The 16,297-nt window shown below is 36.8% G+C and overlaps 1 protein-coding gene across 3 annotated transcripts in view; it reads right to left on the reverse strand.

The window, feature by feature from the left end:
- LOC129577053 (cyclic nucleotide-gated cation channel subunit A) overlaps positions 1-11,905 on the reverse strand; it is an 80,693-nt gene extending 68,788 nt beyond the window's left edge. For 2 of the 3 annotated variants that reach the window (XM_055463470.1, XM_055463474.1), the window contains exon 1: positions 9,600-9,732. The gene's annotated coding sequence lies outside the window, so the exon portion shown is untranslated. Of the gene's footprint in view, positions 1-9,599; positions 9,733-10,781 lie in introns of those variants that run through there. The other variant, XM_055463472.1, reaches the window with a different exon arrangement.
- Positions 11,906-16,297: the final 4,392 nt, after the last annotated feature.

The raw sequence follows: 16,297 nt of genomic DNA on the forward strand, positions 1-16,297 counted from the left end.
ACCCAAATAGCTTCCGTTGCATGCACACGTCGACACGAGTCGAGCGTCGTGTTTGTTAAATATGTGTCTATGGTGTATCGTATGCGACATGCTAATGCAAACAAAGCTTCAGCTCATACGGAATATTATCTCTCATATTTTTCTTTTCGTTGTTGTTGTTGTTCGTTCCTCTCACTCACTCATTCACTCAGTTTATTGCGTTGCACATAGTGCAAGAATCCCTCTCACTTTCTCTGTATCTATGTCTCACTGGCCGTGTGTCTGTGCGAGTGTTGAGTTTCGTCTTGGGAGAAAGCATCTCTTGCTCAATTGAAACATTTGCTTCGATTCCATTCCGTTGCAAATTGGGAAAAGCATTTGCATTTGTCGATCAGATAGATTTTTTTTCCTTCTGCCACCGCAACACATAATGCCACTTTATTCGAGACTGGTCGACACACACACAAACGCAAAAGAAATTTCTATGCTGAGCAGTTCAAGGTGATGAGTGCTATTGATGCACCCGTCACATACACAAACATGGCATAAATCCAATTCTAATGGCCCATAATACTTTTGTTCTTCTTGTTCTTCTATTGCAAATCTCTCTCCTTCCCCCAAAAAAAAAGAAGAATGAATACATTTTTTCGTTCGTTTTTATTTGTATTTTTCTTCTTCTTTGCGCGCGCCAATGCACTCGCTGAACGAAAAATCCCGATTCATTGAAGCTGAACGAAGAGGTGCATTTAACCCAAATAGCCAAAGATTTATGTTGATTATACGATTTTGCGTTTAATTCATGACTTTAATTCACTAGCGATTCCCATTTTTCTGGCTGCCTCAGCTTCTCTCTTCCAGTTCCATCGATATTTTATAGCGCAGTTTTCCCTTCACTCTTTGATCCCGAACAGCAATTAATCATCAATTCATGGACTCTTGAATATTGCACACTTTTGCAAAGCAAAGTCTTTCACTGTGATTCTTTTTACTTTATTTAATAATAAGATGCAACTGGATTAAGAAAATACCCATAACATCGGCGTTCATTCTTTACCATTTCCGCGTTTCCGTTCAAGCACTCGCCTTTCAAATCCATTCGTTTAAACTACGGAATTTTTTTACCATTTTCCTCCTATCGAGAACTCCTATCGAGAGACGGCTTGAGTGAACATGAGCACAATCAAACCTATCATTTTCAAAAAATGAAAGAAGGATCGATTTTTTTCCTTCGACAAAAAAGATCAGTAAAGGTCTGAGAAAAAAAAACGGCTGTTTTCATGCGAAGAGTAGTAATCATTTCGAAACATTAGTGCTATGTAAAATGCGAAAATAGATGGTTTAACAGCGTTTCACATGAGCCATGAGTTCGACTACATCAACTCTATTCACCGTATGCAAAGGCGGAAAACTTTAATACGCTTGCGATATGAAGATGAATATTTCTTGTCTGCAGCGACACCATAAAAATCCCGAACCACTTTCAGTTTTGGTTGAAAAATTTAAGTGTATACATGAAAATGGGGGCATAAAACCATTTGTGTTGCGACAGTGATGTGAGAGAGAAAAAAAAACAAGTTGAAACCCAAAAGTAAAAAAGCAAGAGTAATGAATCAGGACGACACTTGAAAATGGGTGAAATTTGGTTGAATGAAATGATGAAAGGCTAAGCATTTCGAATGGTGTAGTCCGTGGGTGGATAAAACAGCTTGAAGATAACGTTTGTTACAACAGTAATTTCCTCATGTATTGCTCTTTTCAAGTTTCGATCTTCCTCTCTCTCCTCCTCTCTTTCTGTCCCTTTCTCTCCCTTGCCTCTTAATTGTTACTCCTATCTCCCTCTCGCTTGTTGTGTCCCTCTTTTCCTGCTTTTAATCTCGCTCTCACTCAACTTTTCCACACATTTGTCTGCACTCAGCCTTGTACGGATAATAAATCCAGACCGAAAAAAAGGAAAATAAACGAGAAGAAACAACACATTGACCGCTTTTATTTGGTTGAATTTTCGAATTTATTTTGGCGTAATTCAGCAATGGCGTTGTTAAAATTGTACGAGACACATCGAGAATGAAAAAGAACAGCGTAGGAATGAAGCAAACAAACTAGCCGCAATCTAATTTTGTACTCTCCATTTCCATGTGCAATTCGTTCTGAAAGTCGTTGTTATTGCTGCTGCTGCTTTTTTCGGGATAAGTGTAAAAAACACGTATATAGTGATTCGGTGTGACAACAACGTGATATGGCAATGTTCGGTTCTTATGTGCGCGCGTATTCTCTTACCGAAAAATCTCCCTATTGCGCTTTGACACGGTTCTCCATTTCACTTTCGGCTTCCCTTTTTTGTGTCATATTAGTTTTAGCTTTGGACGTTTTTTTCTCTCTCTATATATCGTCGTTCGCCGTGTGGTATATATCGTTTGCAGTGACTTCTACCTACTATGATTATTTGTCACTCTACTGGCTGTTGCGGTGGTGTAACAAAGGTTCTAGGTGACTTAATATTTCTTAAAATAATAAGCTGTAATCGAAAGAAAAAAAGAACGAAAGAACGAATGAGCGAATTGCTTTATTGTTTCATTTGCACTGATGCACCAGAGGGAGAGAGGGAGAGAGGGAGAGAGGGAGGGTATGTATGTATTTTCTGTTGAAAATGGTACGCGTTTAATCTTGAAGATCTAAAGGCATTCTCGACTCATGGTCGAATCTATATGCTCTGTATGCAGCACAAAATTTAGTAGAAAATGCTTTTAACATATGCGTGTCGATGCCATAGTATGTATAGCATGTTCGTGTATTACAGCCATCGTGTTGGTGGCTCTTTCGCTCACTCGCTCACTTACAATTCGTTCAATGTATGTTACGTTTTAGCAATCATTGCGATCCTAGTTTTCAATGGCAGTGCATTTGGCGTGCTTTGGTTTTGTCGATGTGTGTGATGCCATGCAGCAGTTTGGCATGTTTCGACATTCCTTTTTTTTCGTTTGTGTATGTGTGATGTTGTTACATATTGCAAGCACGTTTCACACAACGTTTAACTACAATCCAAAATGGCAAAATCGATAAAAAAATGTGTTTGAATAGAGTTTTCTTAAGCTCTCTTTCAGTAATTTCCCGTTTAGTTTTCGGCTTCATAAGAAGAGAGGGAGAGAGAGAGAGAGAGAGAGAGAGAGAGAGTGGGCGAGTGAGTCCTTCGTCACTTTGATTGCCCCTGTGAATGAAAAGCCACACATTCTTGGGCGATATACTTTATACTTTAAAGGAATTCCATAAGCATAAACATTTTCTGGCTTTGATTTACAAGCGTGAGCAATGTACCGAAACGACGAACCAACCAACCAACTCAACAACAACAACGACAAAACGAAGAATAATAAGAAAACTTGAAGAATAATGAGAAAGCTGAATAGGAATTTGCTGTTTATTCCGGAGCTGTCTATTCAAAAGATTCATTAAAAGACGAAAAATAATTTGCCGAGAGACTAAGTAAAAACAAGTAAAAACATAAATCGGCTAATTAGTTGACTAGCCGTCATGACCCTTAGACAAAACGAAAATTCTTTTCTCCCTCTTTGACCCAGAAGATGATGAAGAAGAAAAAGCAAAAAAAAGGGTATCGAGCAGAGTTATGAGATATATACACACACAGGGGAACAAAAATACACGGATAATAGAAGCAGAAAATGCGTTGAAAATTTCTGTTTGCGACGAATGTGCGGCTTGTTGACTTTTTGGCCATGGTTTGTGTGTAAACGGGTATAAATGATGAGAGACGCATTTCGTTGGCCGCAGTTGTTTCGATCTGTGCTCAGTAGCACACAATCACACACGGGCGCGCGCGCTCGCCACCCGCACCAGCATCCACACACCGAGCAACAATAATCAAGGCGAAAATCCAAAACAAAGCTAAAGCAAAGAGATGGACAGAGTGTGAGAGTTTGTGGTGGCGTAATTTTTTTTTATTTTTTTTCGTAAAAATGTATTTCGAATTAGTCCCGGCAAAGAGCACAAAAGGCGAATCTGTGTTGCGCGCGTATGTTCTGCCTTATTTCTCTCATTCTCTTCGTTTATCTTCAGTTAATGGCGTTCTGAAATGATGGCATTCGGCAATGTGCCTTTTTCAACGAGCAGCAGTGCGAGATGGACGGGCAGGGTTTGGGTGGTAGAATGGTGTGGTGGTGATACCGAGAAAAGAATAATAAAATCGTCTCAATGACCCAATGACACAAGAACACATCAAAGTTATTCTAGATGTATCAAGCAGCATTTTTATCGCAAATTCAATCCGTTTCGGTGGCTAAATAATACACACCGTGCACCAAAACACACACACATACATACACACAATCAAATGCACATTCGCAAAAACACGTACATAGATTGGTTTTATGGCTTATGCTTTATTGTCACCGTTCACCACCATTCGTGATAATTTTATTTGACAGGATTTGCTAGTTTTTATATATTTTTGATGTTTGTGATTTTCGGTGAAATGCGACTGGGGGCGGTTGAAAATAAAAACGAATTTCGATCACTTTAGCGTTCACTATTTTATGTGTGTTTTGTCTTTTGATGCGTTTTCATGCCGTAATAATAAGCACACACGCCGCACAAAGAGCTTTGTTATCGGTGGGTTTTGTGCAACTGACAAATAATGGATCAGGCCGTTTCGCAACACTTTGCCATTATTTTCTATTTGCGTTTCACAGTTTTGTGTCTCTTTTTTTTTCTCTCTCTCTCTCTCTCTCTCTCTCTTTCCCTATCTCTCCGGTTGTGACAACATTTGGTATGACAAACTATAATGTGCCAGGGGTTAAGTGTGAATGGTCAATGCAACACACTGTCACATATTGACCGTATTCAGATGTTTGAACATATGTTCGACCGTGGTCGATGTCATATTCTTCATTGTGCATATTCCAAGAATCGAATTTCGTAATAAAGATAGCGACAAGAAATGGAGAGAGGAACAAAGAAAAAGTGCTGCAAAGAGATGAGTTGCTGCTGAACTATATCCATACCCCTGGACAATGGTTGCATTGGTGGTCAAACGCTTATGATTATTTTCAAATGAAAAATGGTCAACAGTCGATGAGTGGTGAAAATGATGCGGATTTCATTCGTTCCGTGAATTGATTCGTGCGTGTGCTTTGTGGGGTTTGATAATCTGAAAACACATATGTACCAAACAGAGCTGTTATAGGCACCCAATCGGTGCCGGCACTTAGATTTTGAGTGCCGCACCTAGTACAATCACAAAAAATAAATTCCGATAATTTATAATTTAATATTTTTTTCAGCAAAATAAAATCATATTATTTCTTTAAAACAATAGCAAATTAAAATTTTTTCAAAAATACTCAAGAATTATACTTTCAAAAAGAGCTCGGTGCCGCACCGATTCAAGTGCCCGCACTTTTGCAGTGCCTATAACAGCTCTGGTACCAAAAGAGTGATACAGTTTTGATTATTGCTGTTATTTCTTTTTCGACCGCATCTTTGTTTGGCATTGGTCTCGAGGCTTGTTTTTGTGTGTGTCTGTGTATGTGTGTTGTGGTAATCGATTCCCTAAAATATTGCAAACACATTCCAAGCATACCAACCATCCGCTTACAATCTGACGATGTATCAACGCTCTGTATCCTGTACATGACTTATGTGGTATTTCGGATTAAACGTGTTGTCCAACCCGAAATCGAATACTTTGCAATGCTTGAACACTTCTATGACCGATGTATGTAATTACGAAAGAGAAAAAAGAAAGAAAAACAAATAGTGCATAACATATTTATCTATTGCTTGCGAGAAAAAGGAGGGAAAAAAATTGATTGAGTACGAATTGAAACATCAATGGAAAACGTGATTCAATCGTTAATATTGATTTTAAACTCAATTCAATCGGATCGAAAAGTGAGCGAGTTACCTTTTTTTCTCTCGTTGTTGCAAAAGGCCATCTCTATTCCGGTGCAGTGCCACATTTGACATTTTCTTAGTCCACATACAGTTCTGCTATCCGATTTTGTGATCATTTCGTCTGAACGAGTCTTTGTTTTTCATTAAGTGGCGAACAGAAACGGCAAAAAGCTGAACGGCAACATCATTCACCGTGAAAATAATACGAGAGTAAAAAATGGATGCGATTCATTGAGTCGTGTAGCAAACGAGTCTTTTGATCCATTTCAATTCCATGCCATGCCACCAGTGTTTGGTTGAGATAAATGAAATTTATCTAGATAATGTCGAGATAATTATCTATCTTTTGTTGAAAAAGATAAGATTATCTTATCTTTATCTGAGTTTCTAGTCAGATAAAAGCCTATTGAAGGCTATGACATTAGTTTCTTTTTTATAACAGAATTTTGCACTGAACATTTGTATGAATTTGAATAAATCGACAATTGGCTGTCAATTCACGTTTCGCTCCGGAGAGTTTGAAACGATTCTAGGCAGAATAAAGTGAATCAAATAGATTTTAAGGTCATAAGTTTCAAAACAACAAATTTATAATTTCATAACTTCTCGGCTTTGTATACAAAAATCAGTTTTTTTCACCAAAAATTCAATTGTCATGGTGGTTTCGAATACATTTTTCAAGCCGAATATTCATATCAAATCTCACATCAGATTCATTGAAGACGGTCTATGAAACTCGAAGCATAAAGCCGAAATTGAAAATTTTCAATAATTTGAATTATTGGAGACATAAAAATTAAAAGAAAAGGAAATAATCTGTTTGTTTTGATGAATGATGAGTCGAACAAACGATTGAGAATAAAATATCAATCAAAAATTGAACGAAAATGTAAAAAAAAAATGTTAAAATGTTCCGTAAAACTCAAATGTTTTTCATTCAAAACCCACCCGTTCTACTTATTAAGCCTTTGTTTATCTTAAAATTTATCTAAAATATGACAATAGATAATTGGAAAAATATGAAGAAAAGATAAAGATAAGATAAATCCGCAAAATGAATTTTCCATCTAGATAAGATAAAAGATAATATCTTATCTATCTTATCTGGTTATCTCATCTTAAGATATTATCTCAACCAAACACTGCATGCCACACAATATGCAATAAAACATATTCCGATGCAATTTATATCATTTTGCTGCATATTTTATAAGCTAACTAAATAAATTGGTTTGGAGGAATTTTCTCGGAAACGAGTCTATGGCCACCGATTTTCCGCCATGCAATCACACATCCAGTCAAGTGTTTCTGCAGAGAATCACGAATGCGGCAGAGGGGAGAAGATTTGTGTCACAAAACCACACAATAATTGGGTTTGTTTTGCGAACGATTAGACAGATGCCTCAAGCCTCAAGTGACATTCGGAAAATAAACATTTCAAATTCAAATGTCAATGCCAAATGAATCCAGTGCAATTCAAACATAAGGACATTGACAAATTCGATTTATTTTCTATCTCACTATTGTCTCTTTGAAAAATCATTAAAAACGAATATATGTATAAAAATGTGCAAATAAAAATATGAAAAATTGCACTTAACCCCAAACTAAATGTTGAGTGGCAGACCAATTGAATGGTTATATTATATTCTTCTTTGTGCTCACCAAATTTATTACAACGAATTCGTTTCTTCAACAATCTTTTGTTTTTGTCGACAAAAAAAGGAAGAAAAGAGTAAAAGAAAAGAAACCCATGCGCTGCTTCGAATGAAAGCGAATGAATTGAATATTATTTTTCTCCCATATAGACACGCGATGCACTTGTTGCCGTGCATACGAACTCAAGTGCTCGCAAACACAAAATGTATATATACACTTCACTTCCAAATGGAATGGAAACATGTGAGAATCGCAAATTTGTCGTTCGAAATGCGCGTGGAATCCACTTGGCTGCGGGGATAATATACTTTTTTATCATTTTTTTTCTGTTCAGAAGGATCACAATAGATTTGATTCGCATCATCTGGGAACATATAAAATGACACTTTTGGACGGGATTATAGATATATATGAAGACTCTATGGGAAAGAAATCCATTTTTCTGGATCATTTTCTTTTCTTGGTCTCTATCTATAACTCTCGCTTCCAAACTCACTTTGTCGAACGATGGGTGTATCCTCTTTTCTTTGTCACCCTGAAAAACTTTTTCCAAATTTTAAAATGGTAATTCTTGATTTCAAAATCCTTTTTTCCCGCAAAATTTTGGTACGCTCAATGATTATGGCCAGTATAGAAAAAAAATGAAAAGCGTATGATGGGGTTACGGGCGGTAACTATGTGCAATTCTGACGAATGAACGGATAGAGATTAAAAAAAAAACTGACGGGAACCCGAGCCGAAGTGATAAGCTTATTTAAATGAAAAAGCCCGAGGAATCATTCTGATTAACAATGTAGCGTTTAAACGCATAATACTCTTGGTCTCGTCATTTTGCCATGTGACACGAAATGAGATGGCATTTTGAATAAGCCGTCAGCTTTTGAGCATGAACATTTCCATTTAATCACGAACCAATGAAGAAAAAAAAACCAACCCCGTATAACAAGTACTTAAAACTAGCATCAATTGTAGCAATTGTGTATAATCGGATGAAATTTTTTGAAATGGTTTTTTTTTATTTCTCGGTTGTGTGCAGCAAAAGGGCAGATGATGCCTTACAATATGGTATCGGCAGGTGAAATGGAAAATTTTGTATGTAAAAAAAAGCGACTGAAAATCTTCCAAACATTAATCATATGTGCAACTATGTGAATGAATGAATGAATGAATGAAAAGATGACGAAAAAAAATCGATGTGGCCCAATGACTATGGCAAATTTTGTGTTGAAATTTTGATACGGATTCCTTTTTACTACACTTTTTTCATTCTCATTCGTCTCGAAAAATGTGCTGAAATTGAAAGTTAAGCCAAGCAAAAGGAAAAAAAGTGACGAAAACCAGACAAAATAATGATAGATGTTTCATTTTTCATCTCAATACAAGTTTTCAATATTTGCGTCCCACATCTATCATTTCGTCGAAAGCATCAGAAGAGAGAATGCGAGAAATATTGATGAGATTTGGATTTTTTTTTTGAATCACTGGGTAAACTTTAACTCGCCTCCAACGTGATGATGTGAACCCATATAATTTATTCAATATGTGACTGAAGGAGAGTCAGAGGGAGAGAAAAAAACGCAGCACAAGGTTCAAATTGGTTAATTTCCTGGTATAAGTTTGTTTGCTGTGTTGAAGAGCGTGTTACCGATGAAGCCGTACACAGAGATAGAATGTTGTTGAAAGGAAGTTTCGTGCCAATGGTATGTGTGCGTGTATCTGTATGCTTGATAAATCACGCTTGACTAATGATAATTGCTGGCCATTGTTTTAATTGCTGTTCTTCGTCATCGCATCGACATAGCAAATACAATCCCGGAAAAATCGCTGTTCGATACACACGATTTCGTTTCCCGTCTAATATTTTATTCGGGATTTTCCTACTACAAAATCAAGATGTATGGTACAACAAGCGAGCATTTGCCATTTTTTCTAAGCAGAACATCTTTTTTCTAAATCCATCGCAATTTCTACGAAATCTTTTAATCTTCTAAACTCTCGCTACACACCGAGACACAATTACAAGAATAAAAATCGAATTGACACAAAATACTCACTTGATTTCAATAATTGTCTGTGCGTCGGGAGCCTTAAATGCAATTAACGAATACGATGTCTGGTTTATGTACTATTTTTCGCGCGAACCGAATAAAGCAAATAAAGACGATTATCCTCGGGTTGTGTGTGTGTGTGTATGGGTATGATCGTTTCGCGGCGCATTCAAATGCAAATCGGAAATCGCTTTGTATTTTTCAGCACTTGAAACTTTAAAATAAAGCTTATTGATTTGCAAAATATTGATTTATCATCATTTATTCGTATGATGAATTGATTATTTTTTCTCTTTTTTTTGTTTGCGTAGGTTTTTGCTACTCAATTTTTGTGTTGTGGTTTTACTAATGATTCGTGGAAAAAATCGTGTGAGGCGTCGTCGTGTTTATTTGCAGCATGCGGTGAAATAGTCTCTGAATCTAAAAACATTACATCATTTCATTGGCCTCGGCAAAAAAGGAAAAGGAAAGGAAAAAAGTGAATTTATTCGCTCATACAATGAGCGCGATAGTGGTGCGTTGATCTTGTTCAGTCACTTTTCCAAGGGCTGTGTCTCGACAATGATATCGAAAATTGTTGAATGGACTTTTAATGCCGACTAATGTTAGTACCACATAATGAAAATGTGTCGAAAAATATCTAATGCGATTTTTCCCGTTGTTTTTCTTCTTTTCCCGTCTTTCTTTCTCTCAATCTATCTCTTTCACCCACACTCTCTTTTCCCTCGATTGGATTTTATGCTAAAAGCACACACTGGGCCACAAGCATACCAGATTGTACATATACATGGAATACCAAATTGTTATTTGCTATTTAGTGCCATTTATTTATCACTTGGCTCTTATTCGATAAATGTGCTGTTTTTGAGTGTATCTCGTCGTCGTTCATTCGCGCGCGTTTCACGTTCGATTCGTTTGCACGGTCTGTCTATCTATCTCATTGGCTTGGATGATTTTGTTCATCGATGAGCGTATGTGTGTGTGTGTGTGTGTGTGAGTATGGTGCGTCGTTTGCGCTATGTCTTACTTAGATTAAATGATATATGGTTTTATTAAACTTTGCCAAAGAAAATGACTCTCATTTCCACAACCCACTAATCAACAAGCACTCTTTATCACATTGCCATTCTCATTTTAATAAGCAACACTGTTGCATTGACTGGCTGTTGCCATTTTTACTGCTTTTACTTGTTTTACTGCTGCTGCTGCTTTTGGTGCTTCTGATGTCACAAGCTTTGAAGACACGGACGACGGACACTATATACATATATCGCGTTCTCGTCTCGAAATTCAAACCACTTTTGCAACTTATGAACGTTTGAATGGATCGTTTTTCCTTTTTATTCGATCAATTATTATCGACATCAATTTTTGGCGCGCATAGAAGGGGAGAGAAGAATTTGGTATTTTCTTATTCTCGTTTCACTCATCGAAATTCTTGCGCTTTGGCTACTGCTGCTGCTGCTGTTGAACACTCACTCAACAATTATTGTAAAACATCTCTCTAAATATTGTGTGCTTCACACAGTAACAAAGCAGCTCCACATTTCAGATCGCCGCAAATGAATAATTTATCACTTTTGCCGTTTGTATGCTTGCTACTTTTTGGCATAGTTCCTTGTAATGCTGATATTATTGCCACACTAAGCATCCCATAATAATCCTTGATACCGAATTTTCGGAATATATTTTGGTGGCGCGTGAATTCATTTATATTCGGTAATTTTCGAGCACAGAGTTTATTTGTTTATTTGGTCAAAATTTAAAGGACGAAATGAATTTTGTTCGTCAGTTGGGTTCTTTGTTATCAACTTGTTTATCAGTTAATATGATGATGTTCGCTCTCGATATAATTGCAAATAATATTTTATTCGTTTTTCTCTCTCTCTTTATTAATTTGATTCAGTTTAATGCGATTTATTCAATAACGACCGTTAATTTTAAAATTTCACAACACACTTTCCACTGTGGCACACTGCACCCATTTGACATGTGAAATGGTGAAACAAGTTTTTTTGAACAGAGGGAAAAAAGTATTTTTGCTTCATTCACAATTATATGAATCAAGTTTACAATGAGTTCGTCATCATTGTGGCTGCTGTTGTTGTTGTCGTCAAACCAATTCCAAATTGCATTACACTGAATGAGTTTTATTTTAATCAAATTTGATGTGTATGTGAGTGTGTGTGTGTGTGTCTGTGTCCGTGTCCGGTTTGATGAAAGGAGAGAAAAAAAAGCACAACAAACGCGATCACTGGAAATATCATCACACCACACGAAGGAACGAATCAGAGACGAACTCACGGCGCACACAAGCGATTTAGTTCAATGTTGAAATCAAACTGTTTGGTCCATTTGCCCATTGAGACGGTTTGGCTTGGCTTCGTTTGGTTTTGTTTGCTTTCGAAACGGCGTATTCAAGCTCGCTCACTCATTCTCACAACGTTGTCGTACACCGACACACTGGGATTGTATGCTGCTTTGTTTCCGTTTTGTTGGATGTTTCATGTTCTACTCATATTTTCGTACATTGCTGCTGCTACTGCTGATGCTAATGATGCTGCTGCTGCTGCTGCGGCTCTGTGATGTTGATGCTGTTGCTCTCTATCCACATTTGTGTGTACAGGCAAGAATCCTTGCCGTTCGCTTGTTCCTTCGAAACGCGCGCTCACTGAGATGAACATCATTACGCATACATCGCTGACAATTATTCACTGTTCATCGATACGAGCACGAGATGTGTGAGCAAAATGCGTTTGGCACACAGCCACATACTCTAACTCTTGTCGCCGCTCTCTCTCTCTCGTCAGGATAGCGCGAAATTCATGTAAAAATTCTCATTTCAATGCACCGAGTTACGAGAAAAAACCGTTACACATGTGGCCCCCAAAATCTCGGTGTTTGTCGACTGCGTTTCGACTTCGGCTTATGTTTCGTTAAAAAAAACATCGCATTTGGCATGCGTTCGCAAATCAAGTGTCTTAAATCTGACTTGTTCTCTTGTCTGGCTGAGCACAAACAATGTTCATTTGATCAAACGAGCTGTCGGGCCTATAGTGCGGGATGTGACGTGGTGTATCAAGTGTTTTATGCTAACCTCAGTCCATATGCAAAGTATTGTGCATTTTTTATCCTTATCACACACACACACACACACAACCCGGTCTGTCATTTGATTATCAATTTTACGCTTTCTCTTTGCTGCACTGTTTTTCTTCATTATGATTTTAAGTACTTGCGTTTGGCATCAGCTTGCATTCTATCACACGTAAATTTTGTCGCGCTTTGACTCCTTCAAATGGCACATTAGCATGGTTTTGTATTTCAGGTGCGATTGTCTATTGTATGCGAAACGGCCGTGTGTGTGTGTGCGTGTGTTTGTTTGTTCTAATTTGAATAAACATCACCGATTACAAGTTGGCAGAATGATGTTGGTGCCGTGTGTAAAATGAGCAAACATTTTGATGCCATCTAAATCACGAGTCTCCGACATTTTTCACACACAAACACACATAGACACGCTTACGAAATGAGAGACCATGGTGTGGAATGAATTGGTGCAGCATATCCATAATCTGTAATATTTGTGTTGGATTGCTTGCGTGCGTGCGAGCATGCATACGAGAATTTTACCTCCGCTAATGATATGCATTTCGAATTAACTATTTAAGTACACCATTTTTCTTGAATTTCGGATGTTAGATCCGGCTTCAGCCTTGAGCCTCATCTTAACACTTGACTCGAATAACAACACCCACACAACCCGCACACATTGAGACATCATTTCGCCAAGCAACTGTGTAAAAAGAGTATATCATAACCATATTACTATCCCGTTATAATGAGTATTTTTCGCAGGAAAATGCGTAATTAATTCTCATCATTTGATCAATGATTCATCAACGTTCAGCTTGTCTGACTAAAGCCTTGACTCGTTCAAAATGGCAATGAAATCCTCAGAAATCCTACACTTGTTCTATATGGAAATCGGAGATCTTTCGAACTTACTGTTTACGAAAGCAGATACTTTCATTGGAAGACAAACATCTTAATGGGTTCCATAAAGTGAATGAAATCATCGCGAATTAAAACAAAAATCCACGAAAATTGTGCGAAAATGTATTCAATGGATGAAGTGAATTTTCTTATTCTGAGAAGAAATTTCTTCTACGACCAACTATTTCATGCAAAACAGAAATGTCGATTGGATTTTCCGTGAATTTCCATTATGTTGTTGAAATTCTCTTCACAATCTTCAGCTCTTGGGACACCTTCAAATTAAGCTGTATTTGAATATAGTACACAAATTATAGCTACTACATGTTGAAATTTAGCGTGGGATAACAATAACATCGAAATGATTTTTTATCTACAGCTTTAAATTTAATATCAGCACTAGCATTAGCTTTTACTTTTACAAAGCGACGAGTGAGTTTTTGGCTGGGCGTCTCCATTATACAGCGAGGCTGAATATAGTAAAATATTTCAAAGCGCCATCTAAACGTTCGACAAATTGCCTTGGATCAATTCAAAACAATAATCATGAACTTGACGTACATTTGTTGTTCGTTTTTTTTTGCGTGACAACCTTCAATTAAAAAGTTCAACGAATAATTGTCGGGTTGCTTCAATTACAGTTAGGCATATATATTTGCTCCGTAGATTTGTATTATTTTATTTGCATGCGATTTGGATTTTCGTACGAATAAATTTCGTTTGAAACAGAACTATTCGAAATGCACGACATCGAAATGCACTGGCCGATTGTAATCGATTGATCTTAAATGCACTGTGCATGTACTCGATCGACAATTCTTGATGTATTTTTCCTTCAGTTTCTTTTTTCTACCTTTCCATTGTTTCAACTTTGTTTTTTTGTTTGCACCGGTAATTCATGACTAATACGTCAATCGTGGTGAGTCATGGTAATTTGACGTCAACAGCTGACAGTGAATACTTTCACCAGACACACAGCGTCTGTGTAACAGCGTACACATATTTTGCCAAATGATAAGAATAAGCACAACAACTTCGACAAAAAAATATCATCTATATTTGACAGTTGTATTGACTCATCGAATTTAACCCATTCACTTCCGCTGGTCGAAAAACTGATCGGTGGATTTTGCTATTTTCATCATGCGCTTTTATCTCTTATCGATTCGCAGAAAAATTCCGGTTTTTTATACTTTTTGGCTCACAAGGAAGAAGAATTTGAGAAAAAATTTAACCACCAGTGGTCGAAAAATCGACCAATATATTTTCATCAGTTTCAAAAATCTGCGATGCATATCTGCGGTAAATTCTTTTTACGAGTTCCCAAAGTTTCATACATTTTGTAAACGGCTGCAACTGTGGTAGAGCAAGTGAAATAAAACAAGACTCATTTAGTTTGGGATGTAGACTGTAAATATGTGTCCATTTTAGACAGATTTTAGCAACGCAATCGGAAACCCGACGGTTAATAGATAAAACGAAACCACAGCATTCATAGGCGGCATTTAATAAACAATGCTTCGCAATAACCTCTTAAATCGGACCATTTTCATCATGACTAATTTAATGATTCAACGAACTTTTATCTCTGTTTATTTGTGCTTTAGACATTTCATTGGATTAGTGCTGATCTAGTTTTAATTTGGATTAAAATAAAGATAAAGTGAATTTGAATCATGCACCATTATTATCGCTATCATCGGCAAAAGATTCTCAAGCAAAAATCCAAGTAGATTAAATTGCTTTCTTGGCGCGTATAAAAGTAGATTTTTGCTACTTGAATGCTTAAGCATTACTAATTAGTATTTATATAAAAATTTAAAGCGGTAAGTGAGCGCCAAAACTACATGAAGTAGAATAGTGACTTGAAGTGAATTTGGATTAATTTCACTTGACATTTTACTTCTTCTTCAAAAATATAAACATTACTTGGTAAGCGTCTAAGTGGCAATTTTTTCTACTTGAAATTTTTCTTGGGTACTTGTAAATAGATAACACTATCGCAATTCAATTGTGTGCATTTTTGAGTTGTTTATTTCAATTTGGCTGCATGTGACAATACAGTAACAAATCAATCTATAAATGCAGTAAATCATTTGATTCTCAATGATGTTTTTTGACGATTCGTCAATGACGAAGAGGTGAAGTGGTCACCGAGAAATACTTTTAATGATTATCATTTTGTTTGAATGTTTACCAGGGGGGTAATGTACATGGCATCCCAAGAGAAACGGCCAATATGTTTATACGCTGTCTATCCGCCGAAAATACACTACAATGTATATTCACGCTTATTGGACGCCGAATTGAATATATATTTAGTGTATATTCGGTGTATTCTTCAGCGTGAATCATATTGAATCAACGAATGCATTCATCTGGTGGCCTGAATTTGTTTCAATATGTTTAACGCCGAAGAATACGCCGAATATAGAATAGAATATATATTGAATTCGGCGTTCAATAAGCGTGAATATATATTGTAGTGTATTTTCGGCGGATAGACAACGTATGAGCATATTGGCCCTTTCTCTTGGAATGGGTAATCCAATATAAGAACATTCAACGGTTGAATTACTTTCCACGGCCAAAATCAATTTTTATATTTATTCATTCAATCAATTAAAATAACGAACTGAATTGATAAAGAATGCTCATGAATTATAATTTATGAGTCGCTCGATACGTCTTCCATGAAATAATATTAT

Source organism: Sitodiplosis mosellana, unplaced genomic scaffold, assembly GCF_009176505.1.
Source record: "Sitodiplosis mosellana isolate CC-2019 unplaced genomic scaffold, AAFC_SMos_1.0 Smas_scaffold_6197, whole genome shotgun sequence".
Classification (NCBI taxonomy): domain Eukaryota; kingdom Metazoa; phylum Arthropoda; class Insecta; order Diptera; family Cecidomyiidae; genus Sitodiplosis; species Sitodiplosis mosellana.